The sequence below is a fragment of the Malaclemys terrapin genome, chromosome 15, assembly GCF_027887155.1.
Source record: "Malaclemys terrapin pileata isolate rMalTer1 chromosome 15, rMalTer1.hap1, whole genome shotgun sequence".
Classification (NCBI taxonomy): domain Eukaryota; kingdom Metazoa; phylum Chordata; order Testudines; family Emydidae; genus Malaclemys; species Malaclemys terrapin.
In genome coordinates this window covers 7,848,641-7,854,691 of record NC_071519.1, presented here as the reverse complement: position 1 = coordinate 7,854,691, position 6,051 = coordinate 7,848,641, and positions in this window count along the sequence as shown.

Here is a 6,051-nt window from a genome sequence, read left to right as displayed (position 1 = left end):
CTTTTATGGTTAAAAGCTGGTTGCTTCTCTCTCTCTCACTGAACTCTACTCTTTTGTGTTTTTAGCTTCCCCCAGTCACTCTGCAGCAACGCTTCTTGTACCTAAGCTAAAGATCCCTGCAGCGCCCAAAATACTGTGGGGTTTGCTCATCCAGTAGGTTACTGCCAATACAATTGTGATGTGAGAGTGGGGATAGGGACGTGCTGAATCTGGGTAACAGCTTGAAAGTGCTGCTTGACCCAGTCCATGGAGCCCAGGGGCATATAAGGGGGGGCAGCTTGAAAGTGCCGCTTCATACAGCCCAGTGAGTCCAAAGACATATAAGGAGTCAGCTTGACAGTGCTGATTGACCTGGTCCACTCAGACTTGCTCTGTTAATGTATGTGTGAGTGTGGGTGTGTTCATCCAGTTCTGGGGTTAGAGAAACCCAGCCCTAGAGAACCTAGGTCCTGCAGGAGAGCTCCATTGGGAGGGGACTTGCAGACGGGAGAAGTAGAGCTCCATATAAAAACACAAGTGACACAAGCAGTACATTGATAGAATTACAGACCCCCCCCCCCCTGAAGAGTGACCCAAATAAATGAGCATATACCAAAGTAACAGGCAAGGTTTCTTTCCTTAGAAATCAGGAGGGAGGCTACATCCACAGGAGCAGGTGTAGAAAGCGCAGTGTCAGGCTGGCAGGAAGTGCTGTGGGGCCAGGTGCTGAGAAAGCCCAGAGGGAGAGCAGCAGAGATGGCGGGGAGAGAGAGAGAGAAGCAATGAGGACAGAGTGCAAATGTAAAGGTGGGGTCTGGTCCTGCTATTGTGGGGAACTTCCCTGGCTTATATATGACCTTGGTGGAATTGGCTAGTGAAAGGATCTGAGTCCTCACTCCCTTATCCAGAGGCCTGCCTGACCTCGAGGACTCTCTTTCTACTCTCGTGTGTGGCAGAGACCTCGTAACCCCGACAAGGCTGGGCCCAGGCATCCTGGGGGGCTTGACCCCCAATCTTGCCATGGTCACTTAGAACAGGGGCTGGGGTGTCCTCACTCTGGGGTTCTCTCTCCACTCTGGACACTTCCCTGACCCACTCATCATTGCTTGTGCTACCCGGCAATCAATGTAAAACATAAGGAAAGATGAGAAGGTTAAAGGAAAACCCGTCACCCCGTTCTGTGGTGCAGGGAGATCACAACCAGCGTCTCTGGAATGTCAGGGCAGGTCACAGTCTCTCCTTCACATATCCTAGGCTCCTTCCCAGGCCCCGGCTGCGCTGCAGGGACACCACAGGCCGGACACTTGCTCTGGCAGTGGCCACGTGCTCTCAGGCTCTAGGTGGCAGGACCCTTCTTCCCAGCGTCAGCCCCCATGTAGGGGATACGATCCCTCCCCCCGAAAATCTGGCCTGAAAGGCCTCTTGACTGGCAGCATCTCCTTGTGCTGGGCCTTCTGCCCAGGGTCCCCCTCGCTCTGCCAAGCCGCTCACTGCTCCCACCTCCAGCCCCAGTGCTGCTGCGGCTTTGCCTCCATCTCCCTGGGCTCCTCTGGCCTCCCTGGCTCTGCTTGCTGCAGCTCTTATCCCAGCACAGAGCTGCTCCCTGGGCAGCTTCTACGGCTCATGCTGCTGCTGCTCGGCTCCCAGCACGGATCTGCTCTGGGTCTCTGGCTGGCAGAGCTCTGCTCCCCGGCTCTTCTCGGGCTCCCGCTCTCTCCTTAGCTCGGCCCCACTCTGGCCCAGGCAGTTCCAGCTCACATGGAGGATGGGACCCCCTGGCCTGGTGACTTCCTCATTAGACTGCCTGGCCTATCAGTCTGGCTAGCTTGGAGCTTTGGCCTCTCCCCATTTCCCCTGGGGATTGTCAGTCTCAGGGTCCTGATTTCCCGTTGACCCTTCCCCCCCATTGGGAGTAGGAACTAGAGAACCAAAAAAACCCACTAAGTTTTGGTAGGGGGCCAACAGTCCCTTACACAAGCCAGCCCCGTGAGGGTCACCGATGTCTAGAAAAAGCAGCACAAGCTGGTCCCATGGTGTAACAGTCAGCGCTCAGGACTCTGAATCCTGCAATCTGAGTTCAAATTTCAGTGGGCCCTTGTGTTGCTTTGCACTAAAGCCCTGGAGCTCACAGTGCTCATGTTCCCTGTCTCCATTTGTGCAAGAACAACCATTTGCCCTGCTGCTGGATGACTCATGCCTACTGGAGCCAGGTCGTTGATTGGGATGGCTGCAAGGGGTTGGGGCTCTAGAACTTGCAACGCTGGCTACTGATGCCAGCAGTCCTGCAGTTTGACCTGAAGGTTTGGATTCTTGCTGCTTCACCTGATGCCCACAAGTTTGGCCCTGTTGCCACACGTTCACTCTTCCCCACATGGAGCTTGAAGAAAGAAGTGCCAGGGCCAGGGTTATTAGGTCAGGGATAGGCAGGAGGGAGGAAGAGTCCCAGGCTGGAGCCCAGAACACCTTTCCTCCTCTGGGCACCTAGAGCAGAGGTGGCTGGTGCTGACCACTCCAAAGGAAGGCTTAAAAGCCGCAGGGCAAGAGGAGGGGAGGACCATGCCTATGTGTGGCCAGCAGGCAGCCACAAAGACACCCGGCCAGGCTGCTCCCTGCCATGCCAAACACCCACTGAAGGCCACCTGCAGACCAGCATGCAGGGCGGCTGCTGATGCTCTATGGCTAAAATCAAATGATGGTAGGAAAGCAGGGCCAGCCCCCTTGGTGGGGCCTTTGACCATTCCCACTGAAGGTGCTCACTTTGGCAGTGGGACAGGAGATTTTACCCCAAGAGGCTTTTCCCCAGTTGGTGAGAAGCAGAGAAACACCAAGGCTCCAAAGGTGCTAGTTAGGAGGCCCCCGCAAGCACAGGGACAGGCGCACATTCTACATGCTAGCCCGGGCAGCCGCCCATTTTCTTTGGCAAGTCAGGAATGGCAAAGGCTAGACTGGAAGCACCTGGGGCTCATTCCCCAGCCTTTGTGACACCCAATCCCCAACTCCCTCCCAGGGTTCTAGCTGAAGCCAGAGCATTGGCCTGAGTGGCCAAGAAGAGGTTCCAGCCCTGAAGAAACCAGGACTTTCAGCACAAAGGCAAAAGTGGACAAGCACAACTGCAAAGGAACTCAACCATTCAATCGCCTCATCTGAAGTCAGACGCCTTATCCATTAGGCCATGGAGTCATAGGAGAAAAGCCCCTCCAAGCACTTCTTTGGAAAAGGTGGACACTGTGTTTCTCGGGTCATCTACTGAGGGGGCTGAGACTCTCTGGGCACAAGAAGTCGCGTTCCCAGAGAGATGTGACACTTAATTCTCTGGAGCCAGGTGCAGGACTTTGGCAGGGAGGCTTAGGCATTGCTGGTAGTGCCTCACTCCACTCAACTGTTGGTGTTTTATATGACAGGCATCTGTAAAACCTACATAGAGGTTGAGTAGAATCTAGAAGTCGCTGTTGTAGATTTTAAAGAATCAAGTCTGTGTACTGTTTCAGTTGTCTTAAACACTTCTTGTCTTCTTCACTTAAGGATTCAATATAAATGCCTTCTGTCATAACTATAAAGGGAAGGGTAACAGCTGTCCTGTGTACAGTCCTATAAAATCCCTCCTGGCCAGAGACTCCAAAATCCTTTTCCCTGTAAAGGGTTAAGAAGCTCAGGTAACCTGGCTGGCATCTGACCTAAAAGACCAATAAGGGGACAAGATACTTTCAAATCTTGGGGGGGGGGGGGAGGCTTTTGTTTGTGTTCTTTGTTTGTGAGGTGTTCGTTCTCGGGACTGAGAGGGACCAGACATCAATCCAGGTTCTCCACATCTTTCTAAACAAGTCTCTCCTATTTCAAACTTGTACGTAAATAGCCAGGCAAGGCGTGTTAGTTTTCCTTTGTTTTCTCAACTTGTAAATGTACCTTTTACTAGAGTGTTTATCTTTGTTTGCTGTACTTTGAACCTAAGACTAGAGGGGAGTCCTCTGAGCTCTTTAAGTTTGATTACCCTGTAAGGTTATTTCCATACTGATTTTACAGAGATGATTTTTACCTTTTTCTTTAATTAAATGCCTTCTTTTTAAGAACCCGATTGATTTTTCCTTGTTTTAAGATCCAAGGGGTTTGGATCTTGATTCACCAGGAGTTGGTGAGAGGAAGGAGGGGGAATGGTTAATTTTTCCTTGTTTTAAGATCCAAGGGGTTTGGATCTTGATTCACCAGGAGTTGGTGAGAGGAAGGAGGGGGAATGGTTAATTTTTCCTTGTTTTAAGATCCAAGGGGTTTGGATCTTGATTCACCAGGAGTTGGTGAGAGGAAGGAGGGGGAATGGTTAATTTCTCCTTGTTTTAAGATCCAAGGGGGTTGGATCTGTATTCACCAGGGAATTGGTGAAGGTTTTTCAAGGCTTCCCAGGGTGGGAATCCATTGGAAATGGTGGCAGCGGACCAGGGCTAAGCTGGTAGTTAAGCTTAGAAGTTTTCATGCAGGCCCCTACATTTGTACCCTAAAGTTCAAAGTGGGGATCCAGCCTTGACACCTTCATTAGTCAACTTCTGGACTGAAGTCTTTGCTTCTTCTAGTACTTTTTCAATGTATAGATCTCCGATTGATCCAAATGTAGCTTCTATTGCTGGACAAAGATCTACTACTGTTGTAGCAGATGCCTGGATGGCATTGTTTAATGACCCAAGTGGTTTCAACAGTAGACTTACGAAAGAGAGAATGGCAATAGTCTTCTCTGAACGTAGTAGCAAAAGTAATCCACCAGCCTCACTACTTAGATCCATCCTATCTTGGTAGATACTTTCCAAAGCCAGTAATAATGGCTGGAGTAATTTTAAGACAACAGCCAAGGATTGCTCATGAGAAAGCCAGCGGGTTTTCCCAGGTTGGACTAATTTGAACTTCAGTCCCACTGTATCTTCTATATTTTCCAAGATATTCAGTCTTTTTGGACTCTTGCTGAAAAAAGAATATAATGAAGACATTAAATTTATAGCTTTTTAAATGTCTTTTGAAGATTCTGCAGCTCATACTAGTGCTAGTTGGAGTAGATGGCCTCTGCAGTGTGTATAGGAGAGATTAGGGTTACACTTTTCTCTGAGCAAAGCTTGTACTCCACCATGTCTTCCAGAGAAGTTTGCAGCTCCATCAAATGCACAAGCAGCCATCTGTTTGGGGTCTAATTGACAAGCATTTAACTCTTCTAAGATGTGGGTTGTCACAGATGCAGCCGAAGTGTCTTCTATAACTTGAACATCTAGAAATGCATCTACTGGCCAACCCCTGACATCAAGATAACGTACAGAATGACTTAATACTTGATGCCAATTTGCATCAGTGCATTCAACAGCCATGTATGCAAATTTTTTGAATGTGGTGAGAGAGTTCTTCACTTTTTCAACTGTTGAGTCTTTCACTGTTGCACCGCATGCTTCTAGCAAGGCAGTTGAGTTTCTTGCAGAAAGATAGTGAGCATTTGCTGGTCTTGTTCGGAATCAGTGTTCAACTTCAGGATGAACAAGTGACAATGCACTTAACATTGGCCTCCAGTTTGTAGTGTGTGGTATCTCTTGCTTAAATAGAAAGTAGGATGCCACACCCATGTTTGTTTGCATGAACGGTGTTGTGTCTCCAGCATTCTTAACAGCCTCATTAAGTACTTGTAAAATTGGCTTTGAAAGTGGGCTTATAAGGCTTTCTGCATGTTGATACACTCCAGAGGCCTGGTGTTTTGCAGCCTTTTCACGTAGTTTGTCAGCAATGGCTTTGCTGATCAGTTTGACAAACCAAGCTCCTCCACTTTTACCAGTTATAGCATTGGGAAGCTTTCCTTCTTCGTAAGCTTTTTTGCAAGAGGTGCACCAGTAGCCATCTTTTGTAACTTCAGTAAATGGGAGCACTTTGACCGTCAAACATCGGGAACTGCCTTTAGGTTTTGGAGACACTGTTTCTTCAGTAGGTAGCTGTATTTGTGCTTTGGGGTGGTCGGATGTAGATATACCACTTGAACCTTGAGATGACATGTTGATATATTCTTGGTTCTTGATGTGTTCTTCACCTTGGTTAGTTTTTGAGGCCTTTGAGTGG